This window comes from Rhinolophus hipposideros, assembly GCF_964194185.1.
Source record: "Rhinolophus hipposideros genome assembly, chromosome: 2".
NCBI classification, from domain to species: domain Eukaryota; kingdom Metazoa; phylum Chordata; class Mammalia; order Chiroptera; family Rhinolophidae; genus Rhinolophus; species Rhinolophus hipposideros.
The window spans coordinates 36,979,689-37,003,993 of NC_138048.1; the positions used below are offsets into that span (position 1 = coordinate 36,979,689).

Genomic DNA, 24,305 nt, shown 5'->3' on the forward strand with positions numbered 1-24,305 from the left:
GAGGTCCTCGATGGGATGGGTCTGGAGCTAGCAGGTTCCCCTTGGAATGCAATAAAGGCAGCAACTGTGTTTGCTGATCACACTCAAAAAAAAAAAAAAAACCTACAGTGAATGCTGTTGCCGAGTGCCATCCAACGGAAAGGCAGGGATTTTCAATATGGGAAGCCACATGTGGGACCTTACTAACAGTGTGTGACAAGTTTCAACTTGTTCAGTGCAGTCAGTCGGGTGTGAGCAACAGTTGAGAGAAGGTGTGTTTTAAAGTGTGTCGTAAGTCATCCTTCATCATGACAACACTCTGTGTCACACATTGCTTCTGGTATATGGCAATTTCTGTCAAATAAAAACATTATGGTGTGTCCTTATCCACCTTATTCACCAGATCTGGCACCATGCGACTTCTGGCTCTTCCCCAAAGTCAAAATGATTCAGGACATCGAGGCAGCCATGACAGCACAACTAAAGACACTCATGAAAGAGGACTTCCAGAACTGCTTCAGAAAGTGGCAAGAACAATGGGATAAGTTGGAAGCGAGAGGGAGTATTTTGAGGGGAATTCATGGCAATGTGTCTCTTAATATTTTTTTAATTTAAACATTCACCATATTGTTTGATCGTACTTCGTATCTATGCACATTTATTGCAGCACACTGCCATTTCTTCCAATTTCCCTATTTCAATAAATAATAGAGAATTGATTAAATTAATGGGCATCACGTTATTTATCTGTTTTTACTAAAAAGAGAAAAAAATGAAATCTGGCAGTAAAATAATACCTAGGATGATCCCAATTATCTTGCATTGAAAAATAGCTGAATAGAGTGGGCCTTTTCCTTGCCATTTCAGAAATGGCGGCTCTGCTGAGAGTTATATTCTCTAGGCACCACCCGGTCCCCCTCCTGCCCCCCCCCCCCACACGACTCCCCTCCCCAGGACTCCCGGGCCAGGCTTCACTTCTTCAGGTGGCTCCAGGCGCTCCTAGATCTTCTCTGAGTACTTTGGTGGATGAGTTGGAGTCATCTTTAGAGGCTTGCTTTGCTTCTCTAGTGAGACAGGACTACTTCAGTGCACGGATCCGAAAGAAATATGAACTGGTGTTGATCAGTGTATCCAGAAATTTCTATATATTGTAAGACAGACAGAGTCTTTTTTTATAGAAAAGATTGCAGTTACCCGTATCTGTTCAGAAACCAGAGCAAGTTATCAAAGAGGATGTCGCGGAACTAAGGCACGCATTACAGCGGAAGGCTGCTCTGGTTCAGAAGCGCGTGACAAAGCTACCGCATTGGCAGCAGGTGCTGGAGGACATCAGCTCGCAGCATAAACAGCCAGCTGATGTCCCCCAGGGCTCCTTAGCCTACCTGGAGCAGGCGTCTGCTAACATCCCTGCGCCTATGAAGCAAATCTGACGACGAGCCGGCCTCAACAGGGGCTGCTGTATGAGGCAGCCTCAGCACAGGGTTTTTGCCAAACATCACTTCTTGAAGACACTATATTTTATTTATTTATTTTTAGTTTTTATTTTTTTATTAGTTTCAGGTGCACAAAACAATGTTATAGTTAGACATTTATCATTTATATCCCTCACACAATGACAACCTTCCTCCCCACATTTACTACCCCTCTGACATCGCACAGAGCCATTACATTTCCACTGTCTCTATTCCTAATGCTTTGCTCTGCTTCTTGTAAGTATATATATATGTATATATATATGTGTGTGTCTGTGTGTGTGTGTTCATATATATATATGTGTGTGTGTATATATATATATATATATATATATACACACATATATATACATATAAAATTGTAGTTGACCTTCATTATTCTTCAGCTTCAGGTGTAACAGTGCAGTGATCCGGCATCTACATCGTCCCTGAGGTGGTCTCCCTAATGAGACAAGATGAAGACACTACATTTTAGAAGAGCTCTTTGCCAGAGAACGTGATGATTATAGTATCATGCTCCCATCTAAAATTTTCCCCCTATTTTTGTAAGCTGTTGTTTCTTTAGTACTTTATAGAATGCCTATGGCTTTGGTAAACTGAGTAAATATTTCTGTTTTTAGAAAAATTTAGACTTAGTGGGACGCCACTTACAGATTTTTTTTTGTTTCATATTCCTGCTTGTTTTTATTGTTTAATTTTTGTATAACTTAATCTCTGTGTCTAGTTTTAGTTTGTCATCTGAGGGAAGAAGTTTGTATGATCTGATCTGTGAATCAGAGAGTGAGGATTTGGGTTGTAGGCCTTTTATATTAATTAGCCCTCAGTGGTAGTATGTACAAATATGTAAATTTGCTGTTTCAAGACTTTGAACTACTTCAAGAAGAGAAATCTAATGCAACCAATGTTTATAATCCCTTCAGAGCTCTCAGAATGAGGATATTTTGAAAATAGGATTGTAATACCCTAGGTTAGTGTAGCAATATTACAGTAGGATCCTTAAGTTGATGTTGACTTTTATTTGGGGTACGTTTATATTTTGTGTGATGTTTGTTTACTTGTTTGGATTGGGATGTAGTAGGAGCAGTGGTATGCTAAATTGTGTTACATTCTGCATTAATGAATCAGTTTAAGTAACTGGACAGACCCTGTTCTCCATAGCACAACTTGGGCAGAGGTGAAGTATGAGAGTTAAAAGTCACTGTGATGTCTCTTTTTGTTCTGAGTTTTGTTTGCTTGTGTTGTTTTCATTTTGCCTTTTTGGAGCAGAAATTTTCCATTAAGGAAGCTTCTTATTGGTGGATAGTGTTGATTCCACGGGATGGAGCCAGGGCGGGCGGGGGGCGCGGAGTGGGCTGCAGGGTGACCCTTGGTGTCTTATCCTCCACAAAGGATGTAGAGCCTCAGAGTTTGGGGTGACGTTTGAGCCTCTTCTTGATGGTCACACAGGCCAACATGAGCTCTCTATTTATCTGCTGCTGACAAATACAGACTGGCATTGTGTCTGGCTCTCCCTGGATGGGGCTTTCCCAATCTCTGTTGTTTACAGTCTCTTACTAGATTACATCCCTTTACCCAAAACAAACACTCCACTGTCTCCTGAACAGAGTTTTTTGACTTATTTTGTTTTCTCCAGCCTAGAAGTCCTCTCCCCACATGCATGACATCCACTCACAGTGCCACCTGGTCCCTGACACCCCCGAATGCCCTCTCTACCACACCCCCAGGACACAGGAGGACTTCACATCTCCTACCAACCTTGCTTGGTTCTTCCTAGAGGGTTAATAATTTGTGTCTGTCTCTCTGCCCCTCATGAGAATTAGGCATTATTTTCCTCTGACTATACAGGGACCGTGCATTATTTATCTTTTATACATGATACTTACTACTCATTTTTGTTTGTGTGTGTATGGTATACAGGTTGAGGCCAACAGGTTGCCTCAAGGAGAATGTATAGGTTAAACAAAGCTTTTAAATTATTTTTCTTACATTATGTGACTTCAAGGTTGTTAACTTGGTCATCTCATGCTAATTAGAAGCTCTGTTGGCAGTTTTAGATTTCTTGATTAAAAATCTAAATAAACTGATTAAGTTTTAGGCGGTCTTTCAGTAAAAAAGAGGTTCTTGGTGAAAAAGTTTAGGAACTATTCTGTTTGGTGCTTAGTGAAAATATTTTGAATTAATGTATGTATCAGTTAGTCATTTCTTTATTAAATTCAAAAGTGTTCTGTCAAAAAAGAAAAAAGAAAAGAAAAGAAAGAAAGGAAGATAAGTAGCTGAAAAGAAGTGAGCCAAAGCTTTAAAAATGGTGGCTTATGGAGAGATGTTAGTCCCTCTACACCACTCACTTGCCCAGGTACTTCTATTATGCCTGGACTTCTTTCAGTGCCTGGGCTCTGTTTCCTCTTTCTTTGACCTTTGTTTATGGTTATTGCTGCTCAAAATCACATGTCTTTTATGGGCCATTTTATTTTAATCCTTTTTAACTTTTAAAAAATGTTTTCTAAAACTTTTGCAACGAACCTGTTACTTATAGTAATTTACTGTGTTTCCCCGAAAATAAGACCTAGCCAGACAATCAGCTCTAATGCATCTTTTGGAGCCCAAATTAACATAAGACCTGGTCTTATTTTACTATAAGACTGGGTATAATATAATATAATAAATATAATATAATTAAATATGATATGACATGATATGATATGATATGATATGATATAATATAATATAATATAATATAATTTAATATAATATAATAAATACTGGGTGTTATTTTACTATAAGACTGGATATTATATTAATTTTTGCTCCAAAAGATGCATTAGAGCTGATTGTCCAGCTGGGTCTTATTTTCAGAGCAATACGGTATGGATGCCACCAAAGATGACCCAGCTAACTAGTGGCAGAGAGAAAGCTACCCAAGAAGCTCACCCTTATTCCATAATCCCCCTGAAAAGCTCTGAGTGTCTTGGGAGGTTGATATAGATCCCATGTCTCTTCTCATTGATATCTGCTAATTGTTCCTGCTGATGTTAAAGGATTCAGTCATAGAAGAAACTGTTATTGAAGGTAAGATTTTAAGGGTGACAGTAAGTGCAAGTTTTGCCAATTCTAGCTCCGTGATTATAGTAATAGGCAGGTTAATCCCCCTACTTGGTACTCCTGTCACTAAGCCAGAAGCAGAAAAAGATGGGAGATCATAGGCAGTCTAGTGACCCAAATGCACCCCCTGACTTAATACAATGATGCTAGTGCTTGTAGTAGGTTTAAATTATAGGAGAAAGGGGCACTACGTACTGCTCAGGAATGACGGTTTAGTTTCTGTATTGGAAGTGTGCATAGGTTAGGTCCTAACAGAAAATACCTGCACACTCAAAAACTGTACCAAGGGGAACACGGAAGATGGTGCATTCCCCCAGAGCTGGAAGCAGCTGACTAACTGGCAAACCTAAACTTCAGGGGACAAGAAGGAAGGAGCAAATTCCAAAACTTTGGAGGAGAGGGTCACATAGAATCAGCTGTCTTGTAAGGAGAGTGACCTTCATTTGAAGAACACAGCCAGACCTGGGTGACCTTCCAGGGAAAGAGCTGGAAGAATAAGTAGAAGAATAAGTAGAAAAATAAGTGATTTCGCTCTTCTCTCCCTCTGATCTCTGCCCCAGCTGGAAGCCAGATGGAAGAGATGCCCTGCAAATGAAACCCAGCCAGGTCAGCTTCCCAAGACAGAGAACGGGATCGATTCTGATGCTGGAGGAGCAGTCAGGAGATGTCAGCAAAACAGTGTCAGGGTATTGGCTACTTTTGAAAAAAAGAATGTTCTCTAGTTCTATAGTTAGATGGGCTTAGTAATCTTTTCCAACCAATGTATCACCAAAATAGATTTCAAGCTGCTACACTAAACGCCACAAACCTGACCTACCTGCAGGTCCCGGGTTGTGCTTTCACAGGAGTATAGTTCAACTGTATTTCTTTTCAATTTCCTTTCATATTATTATTCTGTTTTAAAATACCCTTATTCTGAGATAAGTATAAATTATGCTAGATTTTAGCAAGGCTCAGAAGAAAGGCCTTTCTTGAGAAATGACACTGTACCCCTTTTTCCTTAACTGTGACCTCCTTGGCTGTGATTTTCCATTAACAGTAGGTAGGAATCAGACCAACAAGCCCAAAGAGCCAGGAATTCCTGACCTGGATGAATTGCCTTTATCGCCACCTGGAGCACCTGAATCAGTCATAAGAAGTTACTGCTGTTTATTTCTGATGAGGTATTTCTACACTGAATGCATTTTTAATGCTGTTTGTTAGAAGAAAGATATGAAAGGGGGAGTAACTAAAGTGATTCTAATAACCTAATTACAGGCATACCTTGTTTTATTGTGCTTCACAGATACTGTTTTCTATAAATCAGTGGTTTGTGGTAACCCTGTGTCAAATCAGGCACTCAGTGCCATTTTTGCAACAACATTTGCTCACTTCATGTCTCTGTCATATTTTGGTAATTCTTCCACTATTTCAAACTCTTTCATTATTACTGCATTTGTTGTGGTGATCTGTGGTCAGTGATCTTTGATGTTACTAGGGCAAGACCCTTCACCAGCAAAAAGATTATAACTCACTTGAAGGCTAAGGTGATGATTAACATTTTTTAGCAATAAAGTATTTGTAAATTATGGTATGCACATATTTTTTAGATACAATGCTATTGCACACTTAATAGACTACAGTATGGGAAATCCCAAAATTGACTCACTTTATTGCAATATTTGCTTTATTGTGGTGGTCTAGAGCAGAGCTAGTCGTATCTTTGAGATATGCCTCTATAATGAGGTAGGAATAAGGGAGAAACTGAGTGTTTGCAAAGAGATTCTTTTTTCAAGTTCGTTCTACTTTTTTACTGTAGAAAGGAGTTCTGTGTCTTCTGAGAGAGCTCGCAATGCTGATAATGAAGAAAACATGGTAACACATTTCTTTATCAAACTATTTATAGTATAAAAATGCTACTGTAAAAAGGAATTGACGTTTTCACTGATTCACATGTTATCATTCAAGACTTTTATGGAGGAAAAAAAGGCGGGAGTATTGCAGAATAATACAACAGGAAAAAAATACAATTAGGCTTTTCCCGATGTTTGTAAACAGGCTCTACTTGCTTAAATAAGTGGCTGCTTTTCTCATTTCCTATTGTTATTTGTAGAGATTGCAAGTGGCATTATGCATACAATGGTGCATCCATGTAGTTATTCTTCTGATGGAAACATGAGATTGTATAGAAATGGAAAGAAATAAGAGATAAAAAGCAGACTACAGTTTCTGCCTAGACTCAGATTGCTGACCTCTCATACCTTTCCAGCCATTCCTAGATTCCTTGGGAACTGATAATTCACTTACGAATTGCCATGTTTGTATACTTCCTATTTGTTGTAGACTTTTAATTACTTATGTACTTGCTTTTTGTTGTATACCTTTTATTATTTGTGAGTTCCACTAATCAGAATATAAATAAGAGCCAAGAGTGGGGTAAACTTGTTTTTCCACTTGGTAAAAACTCAGGAACTTCTAGCAGGGAAACTAAAGGTGACTGGTAAGACCCAGACTTCACAGCTACTTATTTGATAATGGTGTCATGGATCTCTGATTATAGATGCAAACGATACAGTAGTAGTACCTTGGTTTTCGAACATCTCCTTTGATGGTCATTTCGGTTTATAAACGCCGTAACCCAGAAGTAAATGCTTCGGTTTCGAACATGCCTCGGAAGTCGAACATGTCACACGGCTTCCGCTGAGTGCAAGATCCTGAGGCCTAGCTGTCGTCTGATTTCAAACGTTTCAGAACTCGAATGGTCTTCCAGAACGGATCACATTCAAAAACCGAGGTACCACTGTAGCTTAAAGCTCCCACTCTGAAAAACCAAAATGCTACCATCATTAAATACTTAGGATAAAAATGGTTATTCTGACATGAACAACAGCCATGTAGAGTCCCTTTCACTTTTCTTGACACTAGGCTCTGTCACAACCACATACCAGTACAGAAAATGAAGACAGGACTGTGACAACCCGTCACAAGCATCCCTTATATCCAGTGACTCCATCTCCCCTTTCTTCATTGGGATTCCAGCAATGGCTTGCCATGACCAGACAGTTCTACCATTGCAAAGACTCGTAAATGTTCTCTTTTTCAGTATCACATTCACTCTTCAAGATTATAAATTCCTGGGTGCTAAAGATTCTAAATCAGAGAAGGACTGTCTCATTCATTTACATTCTTGTTACTATCAGCCCAAGATGCTACAGTAAGGTTTCCACCAAGAACTTTGAAGAAATGTGTCACTAAGAACTGAATCAAAATCTGATCAACTAGTGATGGGTGAGAGAGCAGATGGGAGCAGAAGCCACGTTAGTGAAATGCTGAAAAAGCAGAGCCTGGAAACCATGGCAATTGATTTGCTAAGGGATTGCACTCTCGTTTTATATGAATGGTTATATCAGTTTATTCAACTAGATTTGGTGTGCTGAGTCCTACCACCCTAAAGAGCAAGAATGTCAGTTATCTCTAGGACTGCCTAGGACAAAGCGCCTTATTAACTCAAGAATTGACATCTCTGGAGTTGGGTTATACCTTCCAACACAAGATTTGCATAGCTGAGTGAACCTAGCTCTGAAGATAATTTGATTAATTCTTCTGGCAGAGTTGTCATATTGTTCATCAGTCTTCTAATAAATTTAGGTTTCCATATAAATTTTTATGCAAAGAGAGAATGGATAGCCCAGCTGATTTGATGATATATTTCCCTGAATTTTAATCATCAATTTGTAAGAAAGAAAAAGTCTAACCAGGATTGCTATGACTTAATCAAATTTTGACCCTACAGTTTATAGGAGAAAACCAACTCTGAATTGTGTGTTAATGCCACCTGATCCAGTTTTCTCTGTCAGCTGGCTTTAACTTCACAGTCTCATACCTTGTACATAGTTTTATTGACTCTTATTTGCTACAATGTTGTGACAAGTGTTCATAAGCTGTAAAATATTAAGGACACCACTGTAAAGGAAACCTTTAAAAAGGAACACAGGACACTGTGAGGAGCAAGTGCTCAGAACTGCTGTGGTCCTCTTACAATGATGAGAGGGACAAATTAAAGACGAAGCCAACATGTTGAGGACATCAGACAAGAAAGAACTTGGGTCCTTCAATACTGTGGAGCCCAGAATTCATCTTAGAGTCACCAGCAGGAGTTGGGATTGGATCAGAGAGGCAGACAGATGGGAATGACAGAAAATGAGGATTTATTATGGGGAGTCTACCTTACACAATTGTGGGTACTGGTGAAGAGGTCTATGCCAGGCTGTCCTCTCTGTGTCTGGTGCTGGGCCTGAAGTCGCTTTAGATCAGCTGTGCCAGCAGTCAGGAAGGAGGGCTGCCCAGAGAGCATGGATCAACTGGAATTCATGCCTGTCTCAGGGCGCCCAAAGTCCACATCGTGGGTGACCTGCAACACAAGCTGACGCCCGTTGCCATGCAGCCGCACACATGCCTGGCCAAGACCTGAGGCTGAAGAGGGAAACTAACAGGAACTGGAAGAGCTGAGGGCCCGGGGAGCTGCTGCTGATCTCTCTGCCAGCTCACCTTTTTAACCTGGGCTAATATTTGCCAGCTATCACAGTGCCTGGGACTGTCCACTGACCTTATGAGAACAAAATAAACAGCTGCTCCTTCATTTTTCTCTCTCAGATCTGGTACAAATTGCTCCTGTGACCAACTCTAATCCAGAACCACACAGAGAAAGGAATTCTGGGAAAAACACTTCTAGCTTAGAGAAACTGGCACAATCCCAAGCCCTTATACCCCCTATCTTTACCTGAACATCTGTGTGAGAAGCTGCTTCAGTGTTTAAAGTCTGCACCAGCACATAGCCTACATGTGTTCCGATTAGGAAGATTTTGCTTACAAGTTCAAAGTGCTTAACTGTGACACTATGTAAATCACAGTGCTAAGAGAAAAGCTGATCAACTTTCACCATTAGTGGCTAAAAACATAGTCATGGATGAGGGATGAGTCAAGCAAAGTCCATAACTTCAGTAATAACCATTTACCAACATGCTTTAGTCCTCACAGACTGTAACTGGATGTATTCTATGAATGTTACTCATTAAGAGGCAACATGACAATGAACAAGTATTCATTCATTTGTTAACTTCAGAATTTAAAAGGTCCTTGCATCTATTTAATCTTTCATGTGACATGTTGACTTGTATTTGAGGATCGAAAAATCCCCATTAACCTTGGAAGCAAGGATATTCTCTTTAGTTATTACATTTTTCTAATCGCCTTGTTTAAACTGCTTTTCACACCACATAACCATGGTTTTTGTTTGTTTGTTATCAGTGTTTGTTTCAAATGTAACTTAACTTTTTGGTCATAAAATGGAATCCTCCTTGTGCTTCTCCAGCCACTGTCTTTCAGAAGCAAGGACTGCTTATTCTTCACGAGCCTGAAAAACAGAATATCAGTGTGTTCTGTGAGAGTCTGTGACTTTCATCAGTGGAACACATGCCCAGAACCAAGTCCAGTCCTTTCCAGAGATGAGCCAGCCTTAGCCAACTCTTCATTAGTTTGAAAGGGAGACAGAGAATTGGGACAATGATCTGCATTGTAGAAAACAGACGTACACCAGTAATTCACCCCAAGGGTGTGCTCAGTCACTCTCAGTTGTCCACTGGCTTGTCTTGCCAGTGCAGGCGGCGCCCTCTACAGAAGACCCATGAGGGAAAGTCTCTGTAGCCAAATCACCAATTTGTTCCACAGCCTCGACACACATTTCTATCAGAAAACCGTTTTCTCTGCTTTATGGCAGTTGAGAAATTTTCAGGCTTTCCTTCTGTGAATGGGAAACAATTAGTCACTGCACTGCCAAGGACACTTTTCCTATTCATCTCTGGCCTCTCAGAAGCAATTTCTGCTTTGCTCATTTTATTCTTTGTTGGAAATAACTGTGACAAAGTCTAATACTTTACATCTGTTTTGGAGGCCCTTCAACCTCCTGCAGCTGAGTGCAATCGTAACACATATGAAGCATTTCCCTAAACAATCCATTATATGGGGTTGCTGGGCAGGCCGTGCACTGAAGACCCCAAATCCAATGCCATAACCTTCTCTAATTGAGGCCAGAGTTCAAACCGCTTAACTGGACCTCTCCACATAGGCCTCATCCCTGAAACAGCTATGTAGGCCTCAGTAAGAAGTCTCTGGAGTTTGCCGATGACTCATGCTTCTCATATTTAGATCTAAATATATTCGGCATACCAACTTTTAGTCTCTCCTTTAAAAGAGATCCTTTGGACCTCCTTTAAGGTAGCATTTGCTATTGGCAACACTATCAGCTTATTTTGCAGGGTTATGAGTAACTCATTTATAATAAGAGGCCCAGGCATATAGCAAATTTTAAAAAAATTAAATGATGGTGCATATCTGTGCTAGGCAGTGTGCTAAGTCCTTTCCAGGCATTGTAGGAAGGGCATCCAATCTCCTTTAATTCCTAGCTTCCCCTAAAGCCGGATCTCATTCAAAAACTATGTGTTCCTGGGAAAATCTCAGTGAAGAAGGCCCTGACTACTATGGCCTTGAATATTTGTGTCCCCCGCCAAATTCATAAGTTAAAATCCTAACACCCACGGTGATGGAATTAGGTGGGGCCTTTGGGAGGTGATTAGGTCATGAGTTTGGGGATCTCATGAATGTTATTAGTACCCTTATTTAAAAAAAGAAAAACCTAGAGAGCTTCGTTTCCCCTTTCTACCATGTGAGGTTACAGTGAGAAGGCCACCCATGAGGAAGTGGGCCTCACACCAGATATTCAACCTACCAGCACCATGTGCCTGGACTTCCCAGCCTCCAGAACTGTGAGAAACCGATGGTTGCTATTTATAAGACACCCAGTCTCAGGTGTTCTGTTACAGCAGCCAGAAGAGAATAAGACACTGACCCTGCCAAGCCTACGGTTCGGTGTTTGTCACTCTGTCCCTTTGCCAGCAAAATCAGGGTCATGGCCTCTACTATTGGATTAGAACAGCAGTTTCGTGAACCACAGAAATGTAGAAAGTTTCTTTCTCTGTGTTTTAGGGCAGAAAACCAGAAAGCAGGACTCTTGCATTTGTGGTCCTTCACTGCCTCAATTTTAAACTTGTGCTCCCAGGTTTCGATGTTGATGTGGTTCAAAGTCACATACTTGTCTACCATAGAAACACTTCACTTAGAATTTCAAGCAGATCCACCTGTGCTTTTTAAAGCATCTTTACTCCCTGGGCTCCTGACTATTCTATGCAAATGAATCTAGTCCCTGGAGCTCAGAGTCTGCAAGTTAATCTAGAATTAACCTAGCATTTAAAAAGTATAAATACAGTGTGCACCCCACTCAAATACCTAGGAGTTCCTACTACCTGGACAAGGAGAATTTAGTAAATATGGGAAGATTTTATTAGAGACTGTTTTTTAAAAGCCTTTAAAGACCAAAACAAGAAATTTCTTGTTATACTGGTTCATGTGATGTCATGAGCCCTAAACACACAAGCTTTAAGTTAGAACAGAGTTGAATGTCTGACATACCTTTTTTTCCAGACTCTTGCTTTAATCTTGAGTTTATTGACGTGAGATTCTGCTATCTCTGCCCTTTCCTTAGCTTCGTTCAACTCATGTTGCTACTTCTTATGCTTAGTAAGATATTGATTGGCTTGTGCTTCCTATAAAAGTAAAAAATGGAAAAGAAAAGAAATCCCTATACCTACATAGTCATTTTTTTTTTTCTGCTCTGACATGAGAAAGTTGAAAAATGTGTGAAAGGAATCTAAACTTCTGTGTATTGAGTGGAATATATTTTGGTATGACATATCGGGATTCAGACTTTCCAGCAGGCACGAGATCTATTTTTATAACTGTTGTGCCCTGGAAATTCAGAATATGGTTGGCACTTTCCACCAACTGGATATAGTCCAGCTTTCACAGATTTGGTATATGATACAATAACCACAGTTATTTTTTTTTCTAATCAGTTCAACATGTTATTCTACCTCTGGTGAGAGGAGCCTTGTCTTTACAATTATATGGGTCAATGGGTAACTATTAGACATAAGTGGTTTAGCCCAAATCGTTTAAATAATTCAAAACCCCTCAAGAGATATTATTAGGCATAAGCCAATATACATGGAAATTATTGATTACATTGTACGTAGCTATGGATACTAACCCAAAGTGGATAGATACATTAAAAATGATGGGTTTTTTTTGCGCACAGTCTTGTCCAAGCTTACCATAAAAAAGAAGGACTGTGAATTGCATTTATGCTCACGCAAGGTTTTAGAGTGATGAAGGCCCTGGGGTGATTACCCAACCCCAAATTTGCCATCCCTACTTGATACCATGCTCTTATCTTGGCTCATTTCATGCAGTGAACATGTTTAGGTGTAATCACAGGGTTGAAGGAGAGTGCTCCGGCTCCCTGAAGGGAAAAGTAGCATAAATTTTTACTGTGGGTGATAATTCTAGCTTGAGAGAAAAAACAAAGAATGAGCAGACTTTAAGCTGAGCTGGTTCTCTCTGACAAGCTGCTCACCCAGCTCAGGGCCACACATCTCCATTAATCAAAAACAACGGCTGGGAAATCCATGAGGCTGCAACTACCCCAGGCACTTACCATTGCCTCAATTTGCTGCTTGTAACTTTGCACTTTTAGCTGAAGATTATCCATCAGAGTCTCCATCCTGGTCAGATTTTTCTTGTCTTCCTCTGCCTGAAATGCATAGGTATGGATGTGAAGGTGATTTGAAGGATCCAGCAGTCTACATTGGAAGTAGCCTCATGTGAGGAAATGAATCAGGAAATGAACAGGTGTTTAAGTAGAGTGATGGTTTGAAAAATGGGTTTAACTCTACTCATCCCAAGTTCCAAAGAATTAATAAATACACCTCTGAGCAATGAGGGTCATTTCTCCTGATTCACCACAGAACTCCCAGCCATTGCCAAAGTGGAAGTTAAAGCTACTAGTTTCCGTTTGGTCTTCAGCCCTCCCATTGTAACGAAACTACATCTGCTTGTACCCACTCCCCGCAACCAAACCATCTCTTCCTTCAAATTTTATTTTAGTTTTTTCATTTTTGTTTTTATTTTTAATTAAATTTATTGGGGTGACAATGGTTAGTAAAATTACATAGATTTCAAGTGTACAATTCATAATACATCATCTGTCTATTGCATTGTATGTTCACCATCCAGACTCAGTTCTCCTTCTTCACCATATATTTTGACCCTCTTTACCCTCTTCTACCATTCTCCCTAGCCTCTGGTAACCACTAAACTATTATCTGTGTCTATGAGTTTTTGTTTCTTCATTTGTTTGTCTTTTTTATTTAATTTATTAGTTTCAGGTGTACAAGACAAGGTAATACTTAGACGTTCATCATTTATATCCCTCACACTGTGAACCCCCCTCCCCCCATCCACTATCCCTCCGACCTCGCACCGAGCCATCACATTATATATATAAAATTATAGTTGGCATTCATTAATGTTTAGCTTCTGGTGTACAATGCCATGATCAGGCATCCACAGTATCCCTGAGGTATACTCCCAAATAGGAGGCATGTCCATCGGATACCCAACAAAATCTTTACAACATTATTGAATACGTTCCCCAAATTAATTTTCAAAAAACCCTGAGGACATCTTGTGGTTACCAGCTGCTTCCTAATCCCTTCACCTTTCCCCTTATTTCATTTGTTTGTCTTGTTCCTTTGTTACTTGCAGTTTTATATCCCCATATGTGTGAAATCATAGTTCTCTGCTTTTTCTGTCTGACTTATTTCGCTTAGCATAATAGTCTCAAGATCCATCCATGTTGTCGCAAATGGTAGTATTTCATCTTTTCTAACGGCAGAGTAGTATTCCACTGTGTATATATACCACATTTTCTTTATCCAACCATCCATCCAAGGATACTTTGGTTGTTTCCATGTCTTGGCCACCATAAATCAAGCAGCAATGAACACTAGAGTACATACATCTTTATAGATAAATGATTTCATACTTTTTGGGTAGATACCCAGGAGAGGGACTGCTGGGTCATATGGTAATTCTACTGGTAATTTTTTGAGGAACCTCCACGCTGCCTTCCATAGTGGCTGCATCAATTCACATTCCCACCAACAGTGTATGAGGGTTCGTTTTTCTCCACAGCCTCCCCAACACCTGTTATTATTTGTGAACCTACTAATTGACACTTGGCTTTTGGTTAATGAAACAGGAAAGGTAAGTTTTCTAGAATTCTGCTGTGGGCATCAGCAGAGATTGTGAAGAAAATTCTGTAAGCTGTGAGGTCCTTGTTGTGTGCATTCACGTTGCTTCCATTGCAATCCAAGCTTGGACTGGAGAAGGGAAATCTAGTGAGATAGTATTTCTTAACTGTGCTTTGTGAAGCCTTGGGTATTCTAAGGAGAAAGGAGGGGAGAGGCAGGCAGGCAGGTAAAACTCTACATGTCCCTTCCTTTCCCACATCCTTTAAACTAGAATATCTTCACAGTGAGGCTATTGAACTTCCCAAAAAAAGAAAGTATCTCAACTGGCTGATGGTTGTGAAGAAAGTACTTGTCAAAGACCAGTCAGTGTCCCAAAGGGGAGGATCTTAGTCAGTACCTAGATGCAGGCTGATTGGAAGCTGGACCCTCAGGAGGGAGATTTCAAAATGTGCAAATATACCTCTTTCAGGGGAAGACTAAGAGATAGGAATTTCTTTCTGTTTCCTCTGCACTGAACCTTGGGGTGATAGCGATTAAGAACCATTTTCCTTGTTTGCTACCATCCTGTTGAAGCCATGAACACAAGCCTTGCTGGCCACCAGTACCAGGCTATCAAGGCATGTGTCCTCTGCACAACAGCTGTAAAAGCCAGGGCACCAGACATGTGCACAAGCTTCTTTCTCAGATACCAGCGACCTGAGTCAGGGCAGATAGAGAGCATGAAGATTGCACCCACCAGCCTCCCCATCTTTGGAGGACTGCAGCCAGCCCCTTCATATGTGTTAAATTAGAAGCCTGCCCCTCAGGCCACAGCTACTCAAATTAGGAAATAGACATCTTTAATGGAAAGAATGGGTGTTTCTGTCTGCTGCCTCTGTGTTGTGTGTTAGGGGGATATTTGTTAAATTTACAGATAAGGAAATAAGAAAGGGAGCTGTGGGAAAATAGGAGATGAAACTAGTTGGAGTGGAGAGGGTTTGTGGAGAGCAGTGGAAGGTAAGTGGAGAGACCATGAAAACCACCAAAGAAGTTAGAATAGGTAAGAACCAGGAGAAAAAGATTCTGAGCAACAGGGATAGGTCTTGATTAAATCAGCATTACAACCATCAGCCAGTTGAGATACTTTCTTCTTTCAAGTACTGGAGCCACTACTGTGTTTCCCCGAAAATAAGAACAGGTCTTATATTAATGTTTGTTCCAAAAGATGCATTAGGGTGTATTTTCAGGGGATGTCTTATTTGTTGATGTACAACAATCTACATTTATTCAAATAAAGTCATGTCATCTTCTTCTGGAACATCATCATAACGTACTAAATGCGCCTATCTGGCTGATGATCTTAACTGGGGCTTATTTTCAGGGAAACACAGTAAGAACAAAAAATACTGCTTGGACAATCACGAAGGTTTCAGAGACAACCAAGAGCTAGGGCAGGGTTAAACAATGAGAGTCATCTACACAAGACCACTCATTGAAGACTGGGAGAAATAGCTGTTTTATTTAATGCATAGAATCCAACACAGTCAGGGAAAATGAAGAGATAAAGGAACATGTTCCAAATGAAAGAATAAAATAAACCTCATAAAAAGAGGAAGGTAAATAATTTACCTGATAGAGTTCAAAATAATGGTGATAAAGATGCTCACCGACCTCAAGAAAAGAATGAATGTACAAAGTAAAAATTTCAACAAAGAGTTAGAAAATATAAGAATGTACCAGACAGTGCTGGCCTGGTGGCTCAGGTGGTTGGAACTCTGTGCTTCTAACTCCAAAGCCTGCCAGTTCTATTCCCACATGGGCCAGTGGGCTCTCAACCACAAGGTTGCTGGTTCAACTCCTCGAGTCCCGCAAGGGATGGTGGGCAGCGCCCCCTGCAACTAAGATTGAACACGGCACCTTGAGCTGAGCTGCCACTGAGCTCCTGGATGGCTCAGCTGGTTGGACCACGTCCTCTCAACCACAAGGTTGCCAGTTCGACTCCCGCAAAGGATGGTGAGCTGCGCCCCCTATAACTAGCAGTGGCAACTTGGACCTGGAGCTGAGCTGCGCCCTCCACAACTAAGACTGAAAGGACAACAACTTGAAGCTGAACAGCACCCTCCACAACTAAGATTGAAAGGATAATAACTTGATTTGGAAAAAAGGCCTGGAAGTACACACCGTTCCCCAATAAAGTCCTGTTCCCCTTCCCCAATGAAATCTTTTTTTTTTTTTTTAAAAGAATGTACTAGACAGAAAGCAGAGATGAAGAATACAATAACTAAGCACATTCAGCTTTGGAACACTATTATTTAACCTAGGATGTCTTGTTTTTAAATTCAGAAGTTTATAAATAGAATATTTTGTATTCTAAGTTACCAATAAAAAGAATACAATCGCTGAACTAAAAATAAAATAGAGGGGTTCAATAGTAGACTAGATAAAGCAGAAGAAAGGATTTGTTGACTTGAAGACAAGGCACTGGAATTTATTTTAGCAGAGCAGCAAAAAGAATAAAAAGAGTGGTGATAGCTTAAGGGACATATGAGACAATATCAAGTAGACCAACATTTCCATTCTAGAAGTCCTAGCAGAAGAAGAGAAAGAGAAGGGAGCAGAAAACTTATTGAAGAAATAATAGGTGAAAACTTCCTTAACCTGGGTAAGGAAATAGACATCCAGATCCAGGAAGTTCAGAGAGTTCCAAATAAGATGAATCCAAGACAAATTATAACGAAATTGTCAAAAGTTAAAGACAAGGAGAGAATCTTAAAAGCAGCAAGAGAAAAATAACTTTGACATATAAGGGAACCCCCATAAGATCACCAGCAGATTATTCAGGAGAAACTTTCCAGGCCAGAAGGGAGTGGCACAGTATATCCAAAGCACTAAAAGTAAAAAAAAAAAAAAAAAAAAAAAAAAGAAAGAAAGAAAGAAAGAAAAAAGAAGAAAGAAAAAGTAAAAAAAAAACTGCTAACAAAGAATACCCAGAAAGTTGTCCTTCAGAATTGAAGAAGAGAGAAGCAGTTTTCCAGACAAGCAAATGCTGAAGGAATTCAGCACCACTAGACCAGCCCTACAAGAAGTGTTAAAGGGACTTCTTTAAGCTAAAATGAAAGGGCACTAATTACTAATGGAAAAACATGAAAGTATAAATCTCACTGGTAAAAATTAATATATACTTAAATTCAGAATAACCTAATGTAACGGTGGTGAGTAAATCAATTATAAATAAAGTTTTAAAGACAAAAATAGTAAAAATAACTATAATTACAAAAATTTGTTAATGAATACACAAGATAAAAGTGTGTATTGTGACATCAAAAACAAAATGTAACTGGGGGGGTTAGAGTAAAAATATAGAGCTTAAGAATTCATTAAAAGTTAAATTATCAACTTAAAATAGACTATTATAAATACAGGTTGTTTTATGTAGCATCATGGTAACCACAAAGTAAAAAAATTATAATATATACACAAAAGAAAAAATGAAAGGAATCTAAGTAAACCACTACAGAAAATCATCAAATCACAGGCAGAGCAAGAGAAGAAAAAAGGAACAAAAGAATTACAAAACAGTCAGGAAATAATTAATGAAGTGCCAGTAAGTACATACCTATCAATAATTACTTTAAATGTAAATTGACTAAATTCTTCAATCAAAAGAGAGTGGCTGAATGGATTTAAAAAAAAAAAACAAAAAAACATCTATCTGCTGCTGACAGGAGACTCACTTCAGATGTAATGATACACACAGAACAAAAGTGAAGGGATGGAAAAAGATATTCCATGTAAATGGAAACCAAAATAAAGGTGGGGTAGCTCTACTTATATCAGACAAAATAAATTTTAAGACAGACTGCAATAAGAGACAGAGAAGGTCATTATATAATAATAAAGGGGTCAATTCAACAAGAAAATATAGCATTTGTAAATATTTATACACCAGCATAGGAGCATCTAAATATATAAAGAACAGACAAATATTAACAGACCTAAAGGTAAAAATAAACAGCTATACAATAATAGTAGGGGACTTTAATACCGTACTTTCATCAATAGATAACTCAGACAGACAGAAAAGCATTAAAGAAACAATGACCTTAACTGACACATTAAACCAGGTGAGTGTAATAGACATATACAGAATATTCCATTAAAAGAAACAGAATACACATTCTTTTCAGGTATAAATGGAATATGCTACAGGATAGGTTATATGTTATGCCACAAAACAAGTCTTAATAAATTTAAGAGGATTGAAAATCATCAAATATCTTTTCCAACCACAATGGTATCAATTACAAGAAATAAATTACAAGAAAAACGCTGAAAAATTCACAAATATATAGTTAAACAACATGCTACTGAATAACCAAGGGTCAAAGGAGAACTCAAAAGAGAAATAAAAAACAACTTGAGAAAATGAAAATGGAACTACAACATAGCAAAACTTCTGGGATAAGCATAAGCAGTTCAAAAGAAAAGTTCATATTGATAAATGTCCACATTAAAAAAAAGAAATATCTCAAATAAACAACCTAACTTTATAACTCAAGGAACTAGATAAAAAAGAACAAATGAAGCCCAGAGTCAGTAGAAGGAAAGAAAGAAATATCATAGAGAAAATAAATGAAATAGGGATTAAAAAGACAATAGAAAAGATCAATGAAACTAAGAGACTACTTTTTAAAAAGATAAACAAAGTTGAGAAAATTTTAACTTGACACACCAAGAAAAAAAGAGAAAGGACTTAAATAAATAAAACCAGAAATGAAAGAGGAGACATTACAATTGATACCACAAAAATACAAAAGACTATAAGAGACTACTATGAACAATTATAGCCAACCAATTGGACAACCTAGAAGTGATAAATTTTTAGAACATAGAAAACATACAACTTACCAACACTGAATCATGAAGAAATAGAAAATCTGAACAGACCAATTAAAGTAAGGAGATTGAAGAATGAGTCTGTAATCAAAAACCTCCCAACAAACAAAAGTCCAGAACCAGACATATAGATCAATGGAACAGAACAGAGAGCCCCAAAATAAAGTCATATATTTATGGCCAATTAATTTATGACAAAGGAGCCAAGAATATACAACTGAGAAAGGACAATCTTTTCAACAAATGGTGTTGGGAAAACTGGACAGCCATATGCAAAAACAAACAAACAAAAACCTGAACCACTATCTTATACCATACACAAAAATTAACTCCAAATGGATTAAATACTTGAAACCATAAAACTCTTGGAGAAAAGATAGAGGATAAGCTCCTTGACATTGATCTTGGCAATTTGTTGGATTTGACACCAAAAGCAAAGGCAACAGAAGCAAAACTAAAGTAGGCCTATATCAAACTAAAAAACTTCTATACAGCAAAGAAAACCATCAACAAAATGAAAAAACAACCTATAGAATGGTAGAAAATATTTGCAAATTATATCTAAGGGGTAAATATCTAAAATACATAAAGAATTCGTATAACTGAAGCAAAAAAAAAAAATCTGATTGAAAAATGGGCAGAAGATCTGAATAGATATTCTTCCAAAGAAGACATCCAAATGGCCAACAGGTACAGGAAAAGGTGCTCAACATCACTAATCATCAGGGAAATGCAAATCAAAACCACAGTGAGATATTGCCTCACACATGTTAGAATGGCTTTTATCAAAAAGACAAGAAAGAAGTGTTGATGAGAATGTGGAAAAAAGGGAATCCTTGTGCACTGTTGATGAGACTGCAAATTGGCACAGCTACTATGGAAAACTAGTATGGAGGGTCCTCAAAAAATTAAAAATAGAACTACCATATGATCCAGAAATTCACTTCTAGATATTTATTTGAAGGAAACAAAATCACTATCTCCAAAAGATATCTGTATCCTCATGTCCATGGCAGTATTATTTACAATCGCCAAGACATGGAAACAACCTGTGTCCATTGAAGGGTGAATAGATAAAGAAAATGTAGTTTGTATATACAATGGAATATATTCAGCCAAAAAAAAAAAAAAAGGAAGGAAATCCTGCATTTGCAACAACATGGACAGAACTTGAGGGCATTATGCTAAGTGAAATAAGTCAATCAGAGAAAGACAAATAATATGTGATCTCATCTATATGTGAAATCTAATAAAAACTGAACTCATACTAGGAGAAGAGAACAGATTGGTGGTTGCCAGAGGCAGGGGACAGCATGGGGGAGATGGGGTGAGGTTGGAAAAATGGGTGAGGATGGTCAAAAGACACAAACTTCCAGTTATGTGATGAATAAGTCTGGGAATATAATGTATAGCCTGGTGACTATAGTTAACAATACTGGATTGTATATTTGAAAGTTGCTAAGAGACTAAACCTTGAGAGTTCTCATTGCAAGAAAAAAAATTTATAACTACTATGTGTGGTGATAGATGTTACTTGACTAAACTTGTGATAATCCTTTCAGTGTAAACATATCAAATCATTATTCTGTGTATTCAAAACTAATACAATGTTATATGTTGATTATATCTATAAACAAACAAAGGCGGTTTCAATGAAGCTTTTTCTATTGCCTAGAACTCTCCATCCACCCCCACCTTAGAGTAAATCTGACAGTAGATAATTATTAATTTTAAGCTTACTAAGGCATGGACTAATATAAGGAATAACCTGCTTAGGAAAATGAGACAAGCATATTTTTTAAATAAAATCTATTTTCATCTGCCTGTCCCTCTGCCTCTCAGGTAGAAGATTCATAGACGTGTGTATAGGAAGTTCTAAAACCAACAGAGGATTAATTGTTTGAAAGCAATTTACTGAAGCGAGTAAATTTACTGTGTGGTAAAGGAGGCCACGCAGAAGAAAATGGAAAAGGCAAGGCGGGAAGTGGTTGCTAATGTTAATGTTCCTCCCACCGGATGACAAGGCCTTTGTTAGGCCTCGGTTCACATCTCTGCTCGGAGGCATTAAGTCACGTGGGAACTAGAGTTGTGCCCTGCTCACATTTCCCTTCAAGAAACTTGCCATTCAGCTCTGACGAGAACAGCTTCCCGAAAACCTCCAGCTGCAGTACCGTTGGGATCTGCTGTAGCATTTACACGGAGATCACAAACTCCCCACACAGCCCCTGACAATAACTGGGCACAGCAGAGTTCTAGGGTCTGGCCGTTTCCGCCCTACGTGGGACTCCGGTAGGGAAAATCTCTGTGCCAGGGACTTGCTAGGAACTGCACTGCCTTCTGAGGCTTCTTTCGGACCCTCCTTCCTTCATCCTTGCCTTTCATGGGTGTCAGACTTGCCCTGTGGTCTGAAGGCTTTATCTGCCTGATCCTGCTTGCTCTCCCCTTTCTGTTTCCCAGGAGTTACTTCCAATAAGTCTCTTGTACTTCTAACTCCATCCTGATATCTGGTTCCTGGAGAACCCTTCCAAGATCGAGTTTTGTTTACCTATCCCTATAAATGAAGATACTACATCTGCAATTAGATTTGTCAGGATTAACTACCATCTGCACACAGATCCCTGAATATAGGAAGCGGTCAAAGGCAAATAGAGTGGGTGGGTGGAGAGTGGGCGCAGAAACACTTTCTTCACCTTCTATAACAATTCTAAGTTTCTAATCTTATGTCCTGCTTTATAGTACATTTTTCTAGCCACCAGAGAGAGAAAGTAGGGTGTTTCCAAATGTTAGAGGAACATATGGGGGAAGATAAATGCTCCGTGGGGACTGGCCATAGAACTGTTCTGGATGGGGCCACACTTGATTCCTTTTCCAATGTAGTAGGATCTCCCCAGAGGATTTTTCCTAGGAAAGGAAAATTATATTGACGCCTGTTCCAAATATCACAAAACTCCCTGCTTTATAGTGCTGGTGGTTATTCTGATGTCGAAGGAGGAACAGACTCAACTGACTCAGCACCCACCCTGAATATTTTAAAGGCTGGTATTGATATTTAGGAATGAGGAAGGTTCTCTAATGCCTCTTTAAACCTACAGGGTCTAGACTATTATTTGCATAAAATAGGCGTTCAATATCTGATTTTCTGATTCGATGGCAGAAAATCATTGCGTAATTGAATAGATAAACTCTAAGCACTGTGCAGACACTTGGAAGAAATTAAGAAATATACCTTCATACTAGTACCTGGGAAACACAAAGATTATTGCTATGAAGAAACAAAGATCTAACACACTAGAACAAGAATACAGTCTTTGGGACAATGACATCCAAATAGCGTTGGTGGTTTGTTTTATAATGAAGTTGTTTACACAAGAAAACAACTTATTTTTACAGAAGTCAAAATAACCCATAGGAAAATGAAAAAACAAAGACAAATCTAGACATTATTAACAAGTAGCATTTCACTCTTTCCACCTGGGTGGCCTCCTCAACCCCCTCCAAAGGAGAGTAAAATAGCACATCTCTTATGTTCCCCAGGTGCATGCTTCCTGAGCCACAGGCTGACGCCTCAGTGGCTCTGATATACCTAGCATGGTCTATAGAAGCATCAGACTAACTCATCTTATTCAGTAAAGAAGAGCTGTGTGAACAGCTCAATTCATCTTAATTAGCCCAAGATGATGCTTCTGAGGTGCTCTGCTTTCTTATCAACACTCTCCTTCCTGCTGCAAGGGAAGAAGACTGATGTTTCTAACAAGGCAGCCGCAGGAACCAGAATCAGGACCGGGGCCCAGAGTGCATTGGTACTGCTGCAGTTACTGCAGAAGTGAGATCCTAGAATGCGTCTGCCTTTTCATTGGAATAAGCTATATTGTGCAGCGGGAAAGGGCTAGAAAGTGACCTCTGGCATCTGTTTTCAGTAACTGAAATATGTGCACCTACTCTGTGCCAGAAAGATGCTAGGCCCCGGAGTGGCACACAATACAGCCTCTGCTGTCACGGACTCTCTGGTCTACCATGTGCAGACAAGGGAAGAAAGGTTAGAAAATGAAAACAGAAGTGAAGGATTGGATTGTTACTTTAGCGATACCTTAATTAATGGTAAGAAGTCAGCCCATTTCTTTTCAATTATTTGCTTGAAACCAATGTTAGCCAAGGGTAAAACAGTCAGAAAGCTTTGGAGGCCTTTTGTCAGCAATGTTTCCACGTGCAACCAGCACCAAATAGAGTCCTTAGTGGCTTGGAGTGTTAGTGTGACCCGAAAATAGGAGTGCAACTGCCCCCGGCTCCAATTTTAGTCAGCGTCCCATGTAACCTGCTGAGTAGCAACCTAAGCCTCTGCCAGGCACTTCATTTACACATTGTTCTCACACAGCCTCTCACAGGAAGGAATATTTCTGAAAGTGCTGCAGACATTATGTGTGAAAAAAATAAGGACAGTATAAATAGCTTTTTACTTCTAATTGCAACTTGCCGCTCACATTTGGCTTCCTGAGAGCTCTGAAAAGGGACCAACCCAAACCACTAATAGCACAGGGGCCCTGGAAGGGTGAGTCAATGTCTACCACTGAGGGGGAGAGCAACATGGAGACAGAGGTGCAGGAGACCTACAAGGCTTTTTCCAGCTTGAAGGAGCCCATTTTCTCAGGGCGGAGCCCAGACAAACAGGGAGTGCTTTCCTGGAGTACCTGACAGGTTA

General features: G+C 39.3%; 1 pseudogene across 1 annotated transcript; it reads left to right on the top strand.

The window, feature by feature from the left end:
- Nucleotides 1-848: 848 nt before the first annotated feature.
- Nucleotides 849-1,409, top strand: LOC308510012 (mediator of RNA polymerase II transcription subunit 28-like; annotated as a pseudogene). The gene has a single exon. The product of its transcript is annotated as a mediator of RNA polymerase II transcription subunit 28-like (transcript).
- The last annotated feature ends 22,896 nt before the right edge of the window (nucleotides 1,410-24,305 follow it).